The 21,028-nt window shown below is 38.0% G+C and overlaps 1 protein-coding gene and 1 long non-coding RNA gene across 5 annotated transcripts in view; one reads left to right on the plus strand and one right to left on the minus strand.

Moving 5' to 3' along the window:
• The window catches only part of DLGAP2 (DLG associated protein 2), a 438,256-nt gene that overhangs the window by 298,159 nt on the left and 119,069 nt on the right, over positions 1 to 21,028 (plus strand). The window lies entirely within an intron of this gene.
• LOC306813665 lies at positions 81 to 4,142 on the minus strand. Its single transcript, XR_013777018.1, has 2 exons — positions 3,933 to 4,142; positions 81 to 225 (listed from the first exon to the last, which is right to left on the minus strand). It is a non-coding gene; the product is annotated as an uncharacterized lncRNA (long non-coding RNA).

Genomic DNA, 21,028 nt, shown 5'->3' on the forward strand with positions numbered 1-21,028 from the left:
GTGTGTTAAATTAGTAACTGTGTGTAGGCTCAATATGAGATTTAACAGGTGCCCCAGATATGTTCTGCTGACTCTCTGCATTGAAGTGAATTTTATTTTGGTAACTGAGAGGAGGAAGGAGAGAAAGAAGGAATTGGCCAGTGAAGAAGCTGCTTCTGCACATTCCAGAAAGAATCAGACTAATATGAGAGTCAGGCCAGCTTCAGATGCCTTTCACTGGATCTCCTGCACAACAAAGAGAACTAGATTAGTATGTGGTGAGTTGAAAATGAAACACAGGTAAAAAGAGAAAGAAGCATTGTTCTGCATCTATAATAAAATCTATGCTTTCCTCAGCATTTCCAGCATTTTGTCTGTTTACTGCATCAGTCTTAGAAGACATACTTTTGTACTTTGTAAGCTGCATTGGCAATGAAGTCCCTAGAATGGAAAGCAGCTATCTTAGCTAAATTATGTTGCCTGTTGCTATGGAAATTGTAGCTCATGAATTTTTATGTAAGTGCTTGAGGTACAATACTTATGACATCTTATCTTAAAAGCAATGTTTATGCTTCATTCACCATCGGGTTTTTGCTTTACTTTAATGACAATATTGGGCACTAATCCCCAAGAGCAAATGCTGAAATAACATGCCATTCCATGGAAATATGTTTCATCATAATTAACTGGGCAGTTTTTGAATTGCAGCATAATCAAGAAGTTATCAACCTTTAAATCTGATTCATATATCCATTGCCAATGCTTTAAAAATGTATAGTTACAGGAAAATGCAAATAATTTCAAGCAAACATTGTTTATTCTGCATGTTGCAATTAAGACCCTACCTGCCTTCTTTCAGTATCCCCTTTATGTAATTTTTTGTTCTAAGTTGAGATGTAGCAAAAAAAAACCTCAATATTAAGACAGACTTCAGAGATGAAACCCAAGCCCTCAAAAGTTTTATCCAAAACTTCATTTCCTTTTATATATTATAAAACATTCTCGCTGAATATAGCCAAAAATTTGTTTTCTTCCTGCAGAGAATTACTTGCATTCTCATAACATTTTCCACATCATGTAAAATGCACCCACTGCACTCATTTATTTCTTACTTAATAGGAAAGTGCTATACTTGTCTTGAAATCACAGACTGGAATTTGAAACTCATATTTTCCCAATTATTTTATCAAATTATGTAACTGCTAAATAAACAGAGAACTATCTATCTGCAAGAGACCAGAAACAAGCCAAGCAGAAGAAATTTTCCCTGGAACACTATATTTATGTAAAGCATGTGATCCTAGTAAGGTAATTGAATATTATAAGATGAAAGCAATTCTTTAGGAATATGGAGATGCTGTAGTGCCTTCATCTCAAAAAATCAGACTGCAAGTACATTCCTTGGGCAAACAAGGCTCCAACTAACAGAAGCCTTGCATAGTGCCTTCAAGCATTTAGTGGATTATTGCTGGGACTTTTGTCACAGTAAGAGAAGGAAATACACGTAGTCATTAAAAAAATGATTTTTCCTTTCACTTTTCTTTGATCAAATCTTCCTTTCTTCCATGTCTGTAATTATCCAGCCTCATCTAATTAGTCCTTTTTTTTTTTTTTTACATCTGGTCTGAGTCCTGCTGCCCCAGTGAGTGAACCATGCTGCCCAGATGTTCCTGCATCTGCCACAGTGAGCTGACGTGGGCTGTGCTCTGAGCTCCCTGCTGGCGTGGGCATCCTCACTGCTAAGTGACAGCACTCCCTGTGTGTGTGCCTGGGTGTGCTTCAAGGACTTAGGCTGGCAATGCATCTTCCCCAATAAACAGTTTGGATGCAGGCACCTTATTAGTGGAAGAGGGGATGAAGGATTACAGTGGTACAAACAAGAGCTGTGTAGTGACAGCCCAGGCCCATTTCATTTACCCCAGCTTGTGGTTTAAGCACAGACACTCACTCCTCTCCAAGGGGAGAGAATTAAAAGGGTGAAAGTGAGAAAACATACGTAGAGATAAAGACAGGTTAATAGGTAAAGCAAAAGCTGCAACCACACCAAAACAAAGAATTTATTCACTACTTCATTCTGTCCCCAAGAAAGGTCTCCATCATGCTGACTTGTGAAGACAAAAATCATCACTCTGAATATCCCTGCCTTCCTTTTCCTTCCCCCAGCTTTGTGTCATGACACCATAAGTTGTGAGATATCCGTGGGCTCATTTGGGAACAATGATCAAGTGTCCCAGCTGTGTCCCCTTGTGTACCCACACCCTCCCCACTGGTGGCGTGGGGTGAGGTAAGGAGCAGAAAAGGCCTTGGCTCTGTGCAAGCACTGCTCAGCCATAACAAAAACACCCGTTTTATCAGCTCTGTTCACAGCACAACATACCAGTTGCTGTGAAAAAAAATTAACCCTACCTCTGTCAGAACCATCATAACATGTAAATACAGCCTATGCAGATATAAGAAAGTCTGCACTGGTACAGAAATATTATCTCCTGATAATTGCACTTGTTTCTTCTGTAACCATCAGACAGTCAAGTTTTCCCTGTTAGGGCCTGCACAGAACTGGGGGGCAGTTCCTCCCCTGGTGTGCATTAGTGTACTGACTGAAGACAATTGAACCATGACACTTTACATTGACTGAGAAAAGCATATACTTGTACCACAATGCCAAAGTGCTCTGCCATTTCCCTCCTCTGTGCACCATGGGGTTGACCCTAGTCACCCTCATTAATATCCATGGTGCTTTCTATAGATATTGAAGTCCTAGCTGAGAATATTCTGACTTATTTTTAAAATAAAAGCTTTACAGCTGTTCCTGTCTGGTCTCACAAACAACTTTCCTTGCATGATCTGATTCCTTTCAATTAAATAACTTTTGTTATCATGAAATTGTCTTCAACTGCATTTATTTCCAGTAATTTCTGCAATCTTTCTGCTCTGATTTTTCTTTTACCTGTTAGTGTAATTTAAGAGGAAGAATACATTTCACTCTTTCAAACAAACCCAGTTACTGCCCAATTAAGAAATGACAGGACTCCCAAGTAAGGATTTGCTTGATGCACTAACTTCTGTCAAGGTGGATTATAGCTGTTTGCTGATTGTCATGCACTTTAATGATATTAGTGAATTTCATGGTCTGAAGACGTTTTACTATTCACTCCTCATATACTCTAAACACACTTACATAGTGTTTTATTTTGCTATTTAAGACGATAACTTTCAGTTTTCTTGACCTCTTTCTATTTTAGAGCTTAGTCTTTAAAATATTGCCTAGAGTTTGCATGACCTTTTGCAAACCTCTCCAGAACATTTGTTATGCAATAGGAGACATGTCTGCAATAAAAATTACAGATATGATGATATGAATGTTTCAATCTCTTTATGTCTTTGAAGGCATCTTTTTTATTTATTCAGACAAAAGCACATTTTGTGAACAAGATCTTTCTCATGTGAATACCAAAATCTTCATCAATTTGCACAATACAGTAAATTATTTTTTCTTGAAATAGAGGTGTTTAGGGGTGTTTGAGATATTTTTCATGCTTACAAAGCTGAAGTCTAACCTATTTTCCCATTGGTGCTAGATATGTAAAGAATGCTAGATAAGGTGTCAGCCATGTTACGAGAAGATAAAAATATAACTATCGCTGTCTTAAAGTATTTTCATAGTAAACTTTATATTCTTAATATTTCTAAATGTATACAAAATTAAAGTTATGTAAATCTATAGACATTCTGGACCAAATTTAGTAAAACTTTCTTCTAGATTGTTACTGCAACTCATATTGTTCTCAAACCCCAATGCTAAGCTCAAAACCCCTAAAAACTGCCCTGCTGATTTGCCTGAGTTTTTATTACCAGTTGTTGGCATGTAAGGAAGTAGAAGCATAGCTGGGGCCCTGACTTCACAGGGCCTCCCTTAGAGCAAGTAGGTCAGTTCTGGAAACTGATTTCCATACATTAGGCATTAGAGAAGTACAGCCTGTGCAGGACAGCACAGGATGCTGGAAGTTCTCAATTCTGAGTCTGCAGCTCTGGACACGAGCCTCTCCACAACCTGCACCCACGAGGGTGTGAGAAAGGGGAGGGCAGAGGCCTTTGCTTATGTGCCCTGCTCTCCACACTTCAAATTACTCAGCAATATGGGCAGCTCAGCCCACACTGAGCACCTTCTGCTCCGGGTGAGGGCCAGGTCTCAGGGGGGAGCGGTGGCATGTGTTGGATGGTGAATCAGTGCTGGGCTCACAGACTTTTAGGCATTGTGGTGTAAGGCATTGTGTTAGAGTCCCTGCATGTATGAGTCATCTCCTGGAGGGACTAGGGTAAGAAAGAGTCTACACAGGTAGAGAATATTGTTAGTAATTACCTTCTAGAATTGGTTGTCTTTTTTGTTTTCCTTGCAATTTCATTGTTCTTTTCCCCTAAAATATAATGTTAAGCCTTGCTAAATCATCCTAGACAACTATTCGTGTTCTGTTGGGGCAAAATGAGCAGAGTTATAACTGGCAAGGTTTAGTTGCAGGAAATGCCAAGGACTGGGGATGGCAGGGGCTATGGGTTTTTTTTTTTTTGCAGTTGTCACGGATGAGTGGGAGGTTGTGCCATCAACTACCAAATTTGAGCCAAACAAGAAGAACTTGTTTGGAAGAGGAGATACCAGGGAAGACCTCTGCTTCTAAGTAGTGACTAGTGTGTCTGTCTCTCATGTTAGTCTAACTGTTCAGGTCAACAGTTTTTCTGTATTTGAGATAACAGAGCAAGAACTTCTGAAACAGAAAAGATTTATTCTTTGGGTTTTACTCAAGAGGGAAAAAATCAGCTGGGGTTTAATGAGACTTGCCTATTTCATTTCATTTTTTCCTTTTAAAGAAATTCACTGTGGAATCCTTGACATAATTTATTTGTATATTAAGTATCTGATTCTACATTTGGTTTTCAGAGGTGACATTCATTCCACCTAAGTATTTACACTCTACATGTCTCTGTTAAAGCTAGTTACCCCAGACTCCACAGTAAATGGAGAGAATCAAGTACTTTCAGGATGAGATTCATCTGACCTATTTAAGGTGTCTGTTTTAAGAGTAGATGAATAGCAGCCTATTCACCCAATAGCACTTCATCTGCACCCATATGGATTCAAAAGTGTTTGCCAAGATTCATTTAGGCAGCTGAGTTTTGCTCCTATTGAGCCAAATAAACATGCAAAATACGTTCGGGCTTCTAATGTACATGTAAGTATTTTTGGTAGAATTCTGGCCAAGTAATATAAATCTGTTTCTGGAGTTTTAGTAAATGATAAGTAAATGTTTTTTTCATGAAGCTACTCTGCATAAGAATTTATTAAGGTATCAAGTACACAGTCAAGTCTTAATTAATCAGGATAACTGATGAGCATGATAACATGCACAAAATAAGTTCCTATTTAGGCAAATGAAAATACTGAAGTCCAATTCCCCATGAGTTGTGTTCATTGCCTGACTTTTCATCCCCCATAACAGCCCATACAGTGGCAATGTTGGTGCTACCCTGCAACTGTCTGAGCATTGCTCAGTTAATACCCATGTGCCACCTGGGCACTCAGGTCCTGCCAGCTCCAGTGTCAGGCCTGCCCAAGGGAAGTCACTATTGTGCATTTCCCTACTATTCTCTGATTTTCACAAACTGTCTCTAGTAATTTGTATTCCCTTTTAAGTCGGGTCTTGAGTTCACAGTTCATTGCACACTGTCAAACCAATGGACAACCTGATTGCACAAGTAAGGTCTTCTTAAAATTCTATGCCAAAAGCACAAATAAGGCATATATAAACAAGAATATGTAGTGAAATGGCAGTTTCAGACACTAATATTAATGGTGCTCTGGAAAATGGAGGTGAAGGTCTCTAAATTCGTATTTATTTGAGTGGTAAATCTTTGTAACACAGTGCCATAGATAGGCAACTAAACATGGGGTCAGTCTGCACAGAACTTCCTTGGGTTGTTCTGCAGCATAACAAACGTGCAGGTGGAAAAATGTCAGATTTAGTAAGTGAGAATCCAGTGTTTGAAGTGTTGTTATGGACAAAGAGGCTGACTCGGTGTTGGTAGCAAGCATGGAAACACAAATGAGTGGGGACTCAGAGGATCAGCCCGTGCTGGCTCCCAGCCAGGGCAGGGCAGGGACCTCACTGCTGTCAGCCTCCACCTGGGAGCACTTCCAGTGCTGCTCCCACCTGTCTCTGCACTGCAGTTAATTCTGCAGGCAGCAGAATTCTGTCCACTGAACCTGGCTTTGTGCTGCTCTTCTTTGCTTTTTATATCTTTTTGCATAATAAATTTTAGCTAAGCAGATACATGGTCTTGTTTCATGCAAAGTTTGTCAGATCCTCAGATGGATAAAAAGAATTAATACTATAAGACTCAAGTGAGTTAGATCAACTAAAGATGGCCAAGCCTGGCTCCTGCACTGTAATTCATGGTTCTTCTAGATGTCTGTACTTACAGTCATTTTGCTCAGGCTCTGAACTGGTCATTTGTGTGCAAGTTTCAAGCCAAAAAGCCTTGCAGCCATATTTAATGTGATACAGTTTGGAGATAAAAAAGCCCTGCTGGGGACTTAGTTGTAGCCCAGTGCTGTGCTAATGACAACTTACACGGTTATCACATGGAAGTTGGCTCAGGCATAATCATCAAAGCCTGGCAAAAAGCTGTACAGAAACCCTCAGTACCGATAATCTCATGTTGTATTTTGCCTGCAGTTTGTGAGAAGGAAGAGCTGACTGAGACATTAAGCTAGCTAATAAGGCTTGCAGAAGCACAGGATTCAGAAAACATCATTAAAGCCAATGATAATTGTAAACAACACCTTTTCAAGTATGATCTTTAAGACAGAGTAGAGTGCCACTTAAAATGCATTTTTAAAAGTGGGCTCTGTGTCCAGCTGCCTGAAAGAAGTCTCACAAGTACTTCTACAGCTCTAATCATGATGCTGTGCTTTTCACGCCTTTTTTTGCTGATCCTGGCTTAAAAGGTCAGACATGTAACATTCATTACTTTGACCTCGCAGCATCAGGCATCTGTAGCAGTTCAGTCTGCAGCTATTATTCTCCAAACACTTGGAGTGAAAGCTAGAGGCCTCAAAGTCCTGACTTTGAGTTTTCTCATGTTTCAATAAAAAGATTTTTCTGTTGAAAATGACACAAACTATGTCTTGAATCTATCGATGAGTCTCTAATGTAGGGTGGGAATAGAAAAACAGGGACTGGCTGCCAGCAGCAATTCATACACAACTAGAATACACAAGTGCCTATTGGAAGCACAGGATTTAGGATTTGGGGTGGTTCTTCTTTTTAAAATGTATTTATGTAATAATATCTCTATCTAAGGCTTAATGAAGTGCTTCTAACCTGTAAGACATCAGGCTGAATATAGACTCACATTAGACATTTTAGTTTTGTCTCCATAGAAACTAAATGTTCAAATGTGTTAAGTTATTTTTGTCTTTGGAGTATTTATGTGCCTCAGAATTTGGACATGTACTCAGAGGGAAAAACTATGATCTCAATAAAATTGTGCTGTCTTATGGACTACGGGGTGAATGAGATGTATTTGAAAAACTGGTATGGCAAAAATAAACCCTGGAAAGAGAGAAATTCAGAACTCTGTATTACAAATAAACTAATCTTAATGTTCCATCGACTTGAAAATTCTGTAAAGTGAAATATATCCAATTGAGAATGTCTAGAATCATCACTTTCTTGTGGTTGGGCCTTTGAAATCTAATTGAAGTAAGGAAGTCCATTGAAGGATGGTTACCAATATAACCATTTAAAATGGTTAAAATTGTTAAAATGGGTACAATTTAATCTCAATGGATACTTTGTTTCTCAGAATCAAGGAAAAAAAAACACTGCAACTGAATTAAACTTCACCTAATTTGGCTTTTTAATATAGAGTTGTATTACAGAAAACCTGTCATCCAAAGTAGGAGAGCTCAATAGTAAGCAGCTTCAGTTGCAGCACTTCAGAGTGGCTGTTTTCAACCCTGTGACTTCAAAGAAGAGTTGTGTTTATTTTTACTGGTTTTATCTGGATACAGATAATGTCTGAAACTCAGTTGCTGGGTGCTGTTACTGTACTGAATCAGTACATACTGGTATTTTAACAGTCTTCACTTCCTAGAAGGTACTGACACTCCCTCCCTTTTAAAATAATTTTATTACACAAGGGACAGTTAAAAAGAGTTTTACCATAACTCCAGCAATATCAGCAAAAACCAAGACAACATGAAACCACATTCTTTGTGTCACATAATAACTTACATTCATTTGTCATTTTCTGTTGCAAGTCAGAAAGACAAAAAGGCAAAGAAAAGGGAAACCACCGGAAGTGCTGGAAAGATGATAGCCAGAACAGAGTGACAGACAGGAGGAAACCCATGCAGAGACAGAAAATTTCAACATACAGCAGAGAACAAACTTGATATTTATACAGATGCTGTGACACAAACACAAGCACACCTTACATCTTCATAGCAAAGAATTTCACTGCCTTCAGGAAACAACACGGTAGAGTCTTTAATGTCTCTTCAAAGGCTTTAGGTTAACTAAAGAGTTGCAACACATTTAGTCTGGAGATACTAAAAATCCATGGGATAATAAAAAGTGGCTTTTAGTAAAACAAGGTAAGCAGAGTGTCACTGGAAAAGAGGTCAATTAGCAGAGGAGAGGAGTACAGTAAACTTGTGTGTTGTGTAGCTGTGTGCACTCAGGGATGTGCCCCTTAATTGCATGGTACTGTCAAAAGAAAAGCCATTTTATAGACTAAGTCCAATTCTATGGGGTTACATATTCAAAGTCATTTTTTAAGGCAATTAAATTTGTGTTATCAAATGAACAGCAGGCAATCTATTTTTAAACATACTGATCAATGGGCATAGGCTATGAATGGTGTGCTTTGTCTATGCAGAAGGTAGTCACTAAATCATATAAAACAGATGCTAACATTCTTTTTTTTTTAGCTTGAAAAGATCTGCCTTATGAGTATGTTGTACGTTCATTGTTGCAGTGTCAGACTTGCAAAATTATTTCTTGCTTTAAGAATGACAAATATGCTGTCCCAGTTTATGAAGGGAAAATTGAATAGGATATGATGCTACACAAGAATACTGAAGCACAACTCTATTCACTCATAAAAGATGGAGACAGGTTGATGTAGTGAGCAACAGAGTCAATTCTTTACCAATCAGTGTAAATGCATAGTATTCCATATTTTTATGAGCAGATTGTTAAAATCTAGAATCACAAAACAATACAAATGTTAAGAGAGCTCTGCATATCATCTGGTCTAGATTGCACTCAAAGCAATGCCAGCTTGGAGTTTTTCAGGGCCTTGTAGAGTCAAGTTTGAACATCTCCAAGGATGGAGATATCTGCAGCCTTTCTAGAAAACTTGGCCCAATATTTGAAAAACTTCAAGGGTGTCCCATTAAGTCATATTTAACTTTATCCACCTGGAATTCCAAGTCTTTTTCTGCAAAGCTGCCTTGGAATCAATTGACCACCAGCCTCAGCTGAGGTAAGAGGCTATGACATGCCAGATGCAGGACTTGACATTTATCTTTGCACACCACAAGTTTATTGTCAGCCTGTTCCTCTGCCAGGTTCTTGTGAATAGCAGTAGTAATAGTATTTCCCTAAGCTTTCCCCTAAGCTGATGCTGCTGACAGAGGACTGGCACCTCCTCCAGAAAGTAGTGAAGGTGTTGAACAACTGACCCCAGATTTAAGGTGTGGAGATGCCACTAGTATCCAGCCACTGGATGGTTTTTATCAGTGATCACAACACTGCAAACCCAGCTGTCCAGCTGATTTTGTGTTCACCATAAGAATAGGTGGTCCATCTATCCAAACCCATGTCTATGGATTTGTAAATGGACATTAATTATACTAATAACATATGTAATAATCATGAATATTAATGCATTGCATTCATGTTACTCTTGCTGAAAACTCTATGCTCCCAGTACATGATTAGTATTTAATTGGTACACTAGGATTTTTCTGGCTATACAGCTGTTTCCACCTCAATTCAAAGAGTCTTTGGAATTGGATATTTCAAATACAGATATTATCTTATTCTGCATTTCACTTCTGTTCCAGATGGACTGGTACATGATTCTTTCTAGAAGCAGTGTAATAATATGAGTACACTCCTACTGGTCTGATCCCAGGGAAGTTGAAATGAATGAATATAGTCCTATCGATGTTTCTAGGCTTTATATTGGACTCAGTGAACTCCCAAGTTGATGTTAAATAAATGCACTTGCATTATGGAGGCACTGGTGAGAACACCAGCAAATACTGCTAAGGAAGCATCATAAGTATGAATAAATGTAGTTTAAACCTCAACCTGTAACACTTTATTAAATTTACAAGAGATCACTACAAATGGTTGTGATACTACTCATCACATAGAGAATTCAGGTGAGAATGAGGCAGTAATGTTTTAAGCCAAGATACCAACCAAGATTTTGGAAGTACATGGAATATTTAAAATATGCATTATAAAATGTATATTAAAGTAGATTTAGATCCTTACTCTGAAATCTCCACTCTCTTGGTGCAGAGTAGATGCTCTATTAGTATTGAGATATTATAGTGAAAAACACCAAAGAAATATAAACACATGCACAAAATGATGGTATGTGATGAAAAATAATCAAAAGCAAAAATTTTGTGATTAATTTAAGTGTTTTGGGAAATTATTTTTCCTTAATCCACTGAACTGGAAGCTTTCTCACAGCAAATTTCAGTCTTCTGTGATGATCTCTCATTTAAAGAATCTTTAAAAACCTTGTTACCAGCATTGTTAAAAAAAAATGTTCTTGGATGTTTTCAGCTAGAAATTTGAAGGTTTTCAAGGAATATCGGATTAGAGATGGTTCTGGAAGTTTTGAGTCACATATTTAAAATATTTTAAAAGCCCTGCTACTAAAATGCTTTAGCCACCTTTTTGTAAAACAGATGCACATTATTTAAAATAAAAGTAACTGGAAGTTTTCATCAGGTCTAATATTTGCTTGGCCTTTTTTTGTCACTTTATTACTTTTCATTGTCTCCAGTAAAGCTTTCCATTATTAATGAGACTCTTAGTAATCTTTGTACAGGAAGGTGAAGCACCCAAGGGAAAAGCCAAAAGAGTAGTTTCTTAACTGCAGTGTTGGATGTGCCAGCTGGGGGAATTTAGGATCCAGCACCTGCAGCAGAATCTGGCAGTGAGGGCTGCCATGATGACAAGGGTACTCTGTGGAGCTGCCCCATCCTTCCTCCCAGCTGCCAGCCACAAAAAACATTCTGAACCACAGAGCTGCAAAACAGCCAAGGAATACAACTGGTACCAATTCCTGCCCAAAGCTGCCAGTTTAACTAGTGTTGCAGCTACTCCCTGCTTACAAACAGAACAGCATTTCTGTTGCTGCTGATAGTATGTTTAGATTGCAGTAGCTCCACATGACCTGGAAGAGAACCATTCCATACTCCATGCATGAAAAAATAAGAGAGGGGAGAAAAACCCCCACATTTTTCTTAGTCTAATGGCTTCTGTATATTGAACTAGGCCCAATTTGAAAATTTCTGTATCATGAACATGAAATACATTGAACTTTCATGTTCAATATCTTTTCTGTTGTAAAAAGCTATATTAAAAATTACATTGTACACAAGTCTTTTAGGATATTGATTAAACTTTTATGTTTAAGTAATACCTCTGTAAACCTATCATCTTGAGATTAAAGCTCTTTGTATTGCTGAGGTAGTGGGAAGTGCATTTTCACACAGCTTTGAAGTTCTTATTCATGAGTGATCAGTGGCTTTGAATATTGCAGTAGAGAAAAAATGTGACATATTTGTGTTTTGTAGTTCTTAATATGCTTTATACATGTATTATTAATAACAAGGAAAAATGAATATTTGTTTTAGGCAGTGCAATTCTTTGCTTTAGACTATCACAAATGCTTTAATCTTTTTCAATTTCCCATTTTCTTGAAGTCTGAATGTAAATTAAACATATTTTATTAAAAAACTGACAGGTCATAGAAATTTGATCCTGAATTATGAACATCTCTTAAAACTGAAAAGTTGCAATTGCACAGAGTTAAATGGAGAATCATATATGAAGAGAGAAACATGGAGATTTTAGAGAATCATCTAGTTTTGTTAAAATCTCAACAGAGTCTCATTCTTCTTTTCTTAATTTATTTCTATTTCAAGCTGCAAAAAATCCCAAGTTTGTCCTGAATTCTTATTATTTGTTTTTGTGTTGCATTTTGAATTTTGGCTGTTCTCCAGAAATGCCAGAGGTTCCCCACTACCTGGGCTTTAGTTTGGCATGCCTTTGGATAGGGGCCTAGAATAAGATCTGTGTGTTTGATTAACACCAATGTGTGGGTTTTCCATTTACTTCTGTGAAAGAGAGTTTATTGTTCATCCTTTTGAGTGTTTCATGCAGCATATGCAGCATGGCCTGATCTCAAGTCATAAAAGTACTTTTCAATAATCTGGTTTTTAGTTTTTCCTGAATTCTTATATTCACTTTCTGAGGAAGTATAATGCTATTAAATTGAAATCCATGGAGAACATAAATACATATGTGGAATATAGGTACTTTTCTGAATAGCAGTAGCAATTGTAACAGGCACAAGTCCTCCTCCTCCTTCATCTTTTTTTTTTTTTTTTTTTCGTTTGAAATAAATCCTAAGAAATCATACATAAAATATAGTAAAAAAATCTGAGGATGAACCCAGATTTTGGAACATGCCCATGTCAAGACCTGTGCCTTTCCACCTTTTAACTAGTTACTTCATTATCTAGCATTTTCTGGTTTAGGATGACAGACAGCTTTTAATCGATGTCAACATGGTACTTGTTCCTGTCTTATCATTTCCCCACCAGTTTTTGATCTGACAGCTTATCAAATGCCTGGGTGAAATACAGACGGATTGCTTTCATCACCTTTCTATCATCTATTTCTTGGTCACCCTTTCAAAGAACTCACTCAGGGTTGTTTGGCAAATAAATATTAGTTGGAGTTTGGGATTTTTTTTTTCCTTTTGTCATTCTCTAAGAAGCAGACCCTGTTTTCCTTAATGACTGATATGAGTGTTTTGCCCAGAGGATAGGCTGGTCTCTAAGGAGTTGCATTTTTCACTCCTGTTCATTTCTTGAATGTAATGGCTGATGTATTCAGCCCTTTTCAAGTAGCTGGTCTGTAATAGCACAGATTACAGCAAGACAGCCTGTTGCTAAAGGTCCTGGAGGATGCCACTCTGGTATCATGGATAAGAAAAAAAAGTACCCCAAAAGTTGAAAAAAATAAATCTATTCAAGTACTGATGATTTTTTAACCTGACATGTCACCTCCTGTGTCAACTTGTACAGGGGAAGTCTAGAAATGTCCTGTTTGCATTTTCAACCTGTATTTTGCAGCTGGTTGCCTACACTGCTGGGCTCTGTATGTATAGCAGAGAGAAATAAAATATTAGGATCTGCTCTTGAAAGGTTAAAGTAAGTAATGAAAAGTGAAGCTAGGGCTGTTTGATGGGATGGTGTTTTTTACCATCAATATCCTGAATGCCAGTAGGGGAAGGGACAGGCTCTCCAATGCCAGTCCCTGGCAGGAGTTCTGCAAGTCTGCCCCATGCTTAGTGTGTACCACCTTGCAGTTCTCTGCCTGCCTCCAGAGCTGGAGATGTGCTGGGAAATTCAGAGTGGGGAAGAGCTTGTGATGCAGCTCCCAGCTGCTGAGAGTTGGGATTCTGGCCAGTGGAATGAAAGGTCTTTGTGCTGCAGCCCATGCTGTCAATGTGTGTTATCATGAGTGTCACTGAAAGGTCAACCCTTCTGGAAATTCAAACAGAGATCAGCTGCCTGGCCTATGATTTTTAGATGGTGGTAGAGCTTAGGAAGGATTCAGAAGCCTAGTTTAGCAGTGGTAATATTTCCAAAACCTTGTCATATTGCCTTAAGGGGCATTTCCTGACCTACAAAGAAACTACCAGTGAATAGTAGGATTCTGGATTTTAGACCTCTCTTTGCAGCTGATTTTACCAATGTCCATATTTAAGATTGTCTGGATGCCACATCTAATTTCTAAAATCTAGGTCACACCAGGTGACACACAGTATGACAAACCATTTATATGCATTACAGGGGATCCTTTCCCTTTGCAGTATCCAGTATCTTTAGAACTGACATTTTGTTGACTAACTCTTTCAGGGCCTTCTCTGACATGCTTGCTCCAGCCCTGTAAGACTCCCATGTAAATTTTTGGAAAGCTCAGTGTTAACTTTTCTAGTGCTGAATTATTGGCCTCCTCTCCCATGCAAAGACAGCAGGCCATATAACCTTCTTAGGTGAGAATGAAGGCTTGATATTACTTCTTTGACATAATGAAAGTGCATGTATTGTGCTAATGAAAGATATTACTTTGAAATGAGTTCTATAATACAGTTCAAGTCTGTGGACCATTAAATAACTCACATAGTGCAGAGTCACCAATCTATTCATTTCCATTCCTTTATAACTATGGATCCTTTTATCCTTATTTTAATCTTATTTTTAATCTATTTATCCTTATTTTATCCTTTGATTATCCCTCTATTTTTTCTTGTGCAGAAGAACAAAATTGAATATTACTCCTAAGATTTGAATTTAAATATGGATATGAACTGGCTTGATTAATCATCTGTGCATATGACTAACCATATATTACCTACCAAACCAATTAAAAGATAACTAGCACTGTCAAAGCAACTGGCAGTATATAATGGGATGTGAGTAAGAAGAAAGACAAAAGCTCTCATCCTGCAGAGCCTCTATGGCTGGTTGGCATGTCTGTTTCCCCAGGCAGCAGGGAATGCACAGAACACTGGAAAAGGTACAGTCCTTGAGTCTGTCAAATGACATAAGCACAATTTTAAGATTTCTAATTATATCCAGTGTGCTATATTTCTGTAAATATTTAACTTATTTTATGAAGGAATAGATTTATAAAAGCTATATTTGTTTTCTGTATAATTTTAAAATTATAATATCTAGCCAGAACAAGGCTTGCTTCTCATATCCATGTCCTCAGTTCACTCAAAATCCATAGAATTTTTTTAACATTATCTTCTCTTTCTACCCTCTTTGTTTAATGACAGTGATACAAATACAGACTAGATTTTCCTGTAGTTTTTAGTTACAAACAATGACTAATGTAAAACCTTCAAAACTTGTGGTAGAGAGTGCATGGCAGATAAAATATTCTTTATCCAGGACAAGATTTGCACCTAATAAATGCACAATGCTTTGGCATCACTAGATCTAGTGAATCTAAAAAGAATGTGACACTTCTCCTGTGCCATTTTAGCATGGCAAGATTTACTGTTATGTTGAAGGATAAATTTCAGTGGTTAATGAATTGTAAATATTACCATGCAAGTTAAGCCTTTTTCATGGAAGCAGTAAGGATTCTGCATTATTCTAGTTACTATATAAATGTATAAAAAGGAGTAAAAGACCATGTTACATTCCTTTTTGAATGTCTCATTGAAATTACATATTTTACAGCACTGGCATCAAGAGTCTTTGTATCAAGTGAAAAAAAAAAAAAAGTCATTTAATTCAGCTAGGTGTTAATTCTGCTTCAGTGGACAATTCAGACACGAGTCTCCAGGGAAATCCAATCCCAAACAGGAAATAAAATCAGCTGTAAATGAGGCTCAGCTTTTTACTGTGCTTTTCCAAAGACAGGTTATATTTGAACACAGCCCCAGGATTGTGGCATCCTGTGTGCTAGCAAGCCACGCTGATTTTACATACTGCAGCATGCTGCCATTCAGAAATAAATAAAATAAATAAAGTGGTGCAAACTCAAGCATCTCTCCATGGCAACAGCTGCATCACTTGAGCCTCGTGTCACTTGCTGAACAACTGTGCATAGGAAAATAAGCCAGCAGCCAGCACAGGGAAAAACAACAGGGACAGGTCCATAAAATCTGGCCAGGCTGTCAGGCACAGTCTGTGTATAGACTGTTCAGGACTGCCTTTCAACTTTGTCTGAGTGTGTTCTGTGATAGGGTTCCATTTATCCTCACCCTGGCACGGGGGTAGAAGGTTGGCTGGCTGATGGCAGAGCTAAAGCTGGGATGATGCAGAATCTTCTCAGCAGGGGCCTCACACAACAGCCTTGCCCTTGGCAGGCCTGGTGGGCAGGGGGAAGGACAGGAGGAAGGGCAGGAGGAAGGGCAGGAGGAAGGGCAGGTCTTCCCAGAGCCAGCAGCATCAGGTGCCTGCAGTGATTCTTCCCAAACAGGTGTGGAGCTGCACTGAAACCAAGCCACAGCAGCCAGGCAGTAAAGCAGGTTGTGGCAACAAGTAATGCTATTCCCTGAACTTTTTCTGGCCCTTTGACAGTGGCCAATTTTACTTACTCAGCCTCTTTCACTGAATCTGTTTTAGTGAGTAAAATGGGCCACAGTAAGTGGCTAAACTGTGCTCTCTCAGGGCAGTCCTCTCTCATTCCAAATGTCCTGGAGAAAGCCCTAACATGGCCATGTGCAGTCTGGAGGGAGTCTGGGGGGGAAGGCTGCAGCCCAGCCCCTTATGATGCTACCTGTCAAAGCCTGTGGAGGAAATTGAAGCAGTATTTACATGCCTGCCCCAATCCTCTTTATTAATTTCCAGATGAAAATGTTGGAAACAGGTCGATATCAGGATGTCATAAATAGGCTATGCTTTTCTTTACAGTTTTGCACTTTGAGCAGAGACATTCAAGCAGAGATGGGCAGAGTGAGCTGCTGGAAGAATCAACACACTGATTTGGCTAGGAAGAGATTAACAGTCATCTAGCAAATTTTGTCACAGCAGAGATGGGAATCTTACAGTGTTTCTGATATTCCTCCTGCTTAATAATGTTCATAATGGAATTAAATACAGTTGTGCCTAATGCAGGATCAAAGAACAAAGTTCATGACCCTCTACTGTATGGAGGCATTCCATATCTAATGGGTTTCTCTGCTACAGCAGTCTACATACTCCTCAATATTGAATTTTTGATACTTGGTACCATATGAGAGGTGGAAACCCTGTAGTCAGACTTTAGAAGTGTACACCAAGCAAATATACATAAGGGTATCAAGTGTGTATTTAGCATCTATCTATTCTACTCTTCTTTAGCCATTTTCAGAAGTAATTGCTATAAATATTTTTTTTATTATATAACTCAAGCCCATTTTATGTTTTAAAAACATTTTATTACACTTTGCAAATGTGCTGTGTAGAGAATGGCTCACTTACCAGCACTGTGAAAAATGATAACCAGTGGTGAATCAAGGGACACGTGACTATTGAGAGAATTAATGCAAGGATGAGCAAAAACTCCAAATCTCTCCTTTTTATAGAAATAAATTGACTATAAATGTCTTTGCAGCATACTTTCTTAGATTAACAGGTCAATTTGCCAAGCAAATGTCCTAGTCATTGGATTAGAGAAACACACTCTTCAGGGGTCACTGAATGCTTAATTATTTAAGCAAGATAGAACAGCTAAAACTAGAAAAAAATACCATTAGCCTTGTGGTAAGGGTACTTAGCTGTCATTGAGAGATGTAGAGTCAAGCCCCACATCAAGGCAAGCAGTGTATAGGCACCACACAGGACAGCTGACCATTTGTCTTTTGGCAGTTCTTCAACAGCAGTGCTTACATCTCTAATAGCAGTGTTTATGTGACAACTTCCTCATGAAAATTTTTAAATTTCATTTTTGCCCTAGTGAAGATTAAGACCCTAGCCTCATTTGATTTACGAAGAAAAAGAGTCTGGCTAGCTAGACATCCTGATTAATTTTCAGAAACAATTTTAAGAGTTTTTTTCCTACTGAATAGGTACAATTTGGTTGATTGATTAACAAAATTTGTTAACAGAGTGGAAATGTATATGTATCATTGGGACAATGGGAGGTCAAAAGGGAAAAAAAGATGTCATGAGGAGAGTAATAAGAAATATCAGTTTACTGATGCCAGTCTCCAGCAGCTGTTTTGGAATTTTTCTTCTTCCAATTTAAAGGAAGATCCTTATAGCTGCAAATTCTTTATGGCCCATTTATTACTGGCAAATATTGACCATCATTGCTGTTCCACCATAGCCTGTGTGGGAGATGCTCTTTGCTAGATGGTCTGCTGCACTTAGAGTCAGTCAAGGTCTCTGTCTTTGTTGGACTCCTGCAGACTCAGATAAAGTGGCAGCCTGCTTGGAAAAGCAGAGGAAACAGCTGAAGGCAGAATTTGAGTGTCTTCCCATTACCACTGAGAGCTATTCAAACATGTATTTTCCTTGTTTCTGGTCATAGCTGTATAGTAATTTTGTACATGCAATCGAGTACAATCATCCTTAATGCAGACATTTTAGAAAACCGTGACATTTCAGACTTATTTAGGCTGTACATTTTACAGGCTGGCTGTGACAACTCTGCTATAACATAATTCTTGAAAGTTTTTCTAACATAATTTCTTGGGAGGGTCAGAAAATAGATAACACATAATTAGAGTGGAGCTTTTGAGATGTATATAATAGCAGACTCAAGGTGTGGAAAATTTTCCTTTTATTAGTGTGAGGATGATATGAAATTCACTGACTTCAGAAAAAGCTGTATTTTTATGCCCAGAGATAAATTTGAGCCTTCAAATACACCTAGCTTATGTGTGCTGTCCTTATATATTCCTGGAAATGTCTGTAATGGCTGTTTTAGAGATGTGTGCAAAAGCTCAAAATCACTTCAAAGCACAATTATTCTTTGAAGTGGTCAGCTAAGAATGGTCACCTTATCAAAATTTGAAGAGACATATTAAAGTAGCCATTTGGATGCTGTATCCAGATAATAAGTGTTTCAGAAAGAGACTTTGTATGTCTATACTCATCTAATCTCTCTTAAAATCACATACACATCTTAAGCCACCTTTGAAGTAGTTTTGTCAGCACTGCTTACAGACCAGGTATTGTGGACCACAGCTATGTGTGGCTTACTCAGCACACCTTCTAGCTGTTCCCTGTGCTCAGTGTTTTGCTGCTGCTGCAAAACATCTGGAAACACCAACTTGAAGGAGCTGTTTCTGACTGCAATAAAATTAGAAACCTTGTGTGAAGCTTGGGGAGTCAGCTGTTGGTTCTGGATCTAAACCACTATTTCCTGGATAGACACAAGATTGTTCTGTCCTGCCCCAGGGCAAATGAAAGCTGCTTGGATGTGGCTGCCAGGGTGCTGACCCTAAGCTAATAAACCCTCCCTCACCAGAACTTACTGGCTCAGACTCATCACCATGTTAATTGCTTTTTATATCTTACAAACATAAGCTATGCAGAAGGGACAAGTGAACACATGTCTTCTTATAAATAACTATTCAGACATTGAATAAGCCAAATTGTCTGGTGGAAATAAAAGTGAGGCACAGACAGTCCTTGAGCCCAGCTGTTTACTCTGGTTTTCCTATAAAAGCCTGAACACAGTGTGTCTCAGATGGGAAGTGAAAGGAATACCAAATTGCATGAGCTGAGTTTTCCTCTGGTTCTTTTTCATCTCAATGGAAAGCATCTCAAATCTCAGGTTTCCACTTGGCATAAAAGAGCAAGAGTAAATCCTTTTGTATGATTTGTCTGTTGGAACAGAGGAATAATTAGAGACTGTTTATCAGTCTATGAAATGACTCATTGCTTCTACCTTTAATGGTTTTTTTTTTGTGTTCAGAGCTTATCTGAATTGTGCATTAACCAGGGATTCAGGAGATCTACTTATTGCCATAGCCTGTGGCATGACTTCTGGCAACAAAACCTTACTTGATTGTTTCCCAATTTGCAAATTCTGAATAGTGAAACCAACTACCAACTATTCCATCAGAAAATCTGAGATATACTGATGAGGATAAGTTTAAATTAGAGAGAGGTATTATAATAATTGTTTACTTCTTGGATAACTGAACAATAATTGATGAGTAATATTTAAGTATTTAAGTATTAAAGTATTAATACAAGAAATTTTATAAATATTTTGAGAGGGCTGTTCAGTGTAGAAAATCAAAATTAGAGTTTGAAGGAATAGATTAGATAGGTGAAAAAATTCCTACGTTGTGTCTCCTGATGGAATTTAGGTGTTTCCTACCTAGGCCAGTATGTTTCAGGTAAACAAAATTAGCAAAAAATGTTAGATTTTGAGGTAATATTAGAATTAGCAACACAGTGCAGATCTGAGATCGAAACATTTGGACTCTTAGGTAGAAATATGATTAGGCTTAGGTAGATAGGTGGCATTTACATTGCATCTGTAAATATTCAGAATATATTTGAGAATCTAGATCCCTTTGTAGGGATCTAGCCCTGAAAACAAGTTCTGTAACTTTGAAACAGGAATTCTTTGTCAAAAGGATTGCCTAAATTCTGGTATGCCACATCAATCACATCTATACTAGTGCCAGAACAAGTATTTGAACCCTATTTCTTTTCAGAACATATTCAATTATGAGCAAATGTGAACTTCAGGAGAGTCACACAAGTGTGTGTATGGCTGTGCACAGAGGTGTAGCAGTAAGTTTCTGAGACCTTTTTTCATCTAAGCAGGTTTCAATGTTATATTTCTATTAAAGAAAAAAAAAAAAAAAGACAAGAAGGAAAATCAGAAGAAAGAATTTGAGGATGCATTTTTGAATATTATGTGATTGCCTTTACCTCCATGTTAATGGTTTTCACAAGCCAAAACTTTTTATTGCTGAAAAGTAAAAAGGAGATCTCATAAAAAGTGGGGAAGCAAGAGAGAAAACTGCTTCATTTCTTCAGCAAGAGCTGGCAACAGCTGTAGCACAGCTGAGTTCTTATAAGTGTCATGGGGAAAAGCTACACCATTAATGGTAATTTATCTTATGTTGTTCTCCAGGCTCTGACTATTATCTAAGTGCTTTGTGCCAAATGTAATAAAGTGGCCAGATTTCTCATTATAGAAAGCATAAATTGCTGAAGGAAAATATATTATGAGGGAAACTGTCAATATGATAATTG

Source organism: Erithacus rubecula (assembly GCF_903797595.1).
Source record: "Erithacus rubecula genome assembly, chromosome: 2".
In the NCBI taxonomy this organism is placed as follows: domain Eukaryota; kingdom Metazoa; phylum Chordata; class Aves; order Passeriformes; family Muscicapidae; genus Erithacus; species Erithacus rubecula.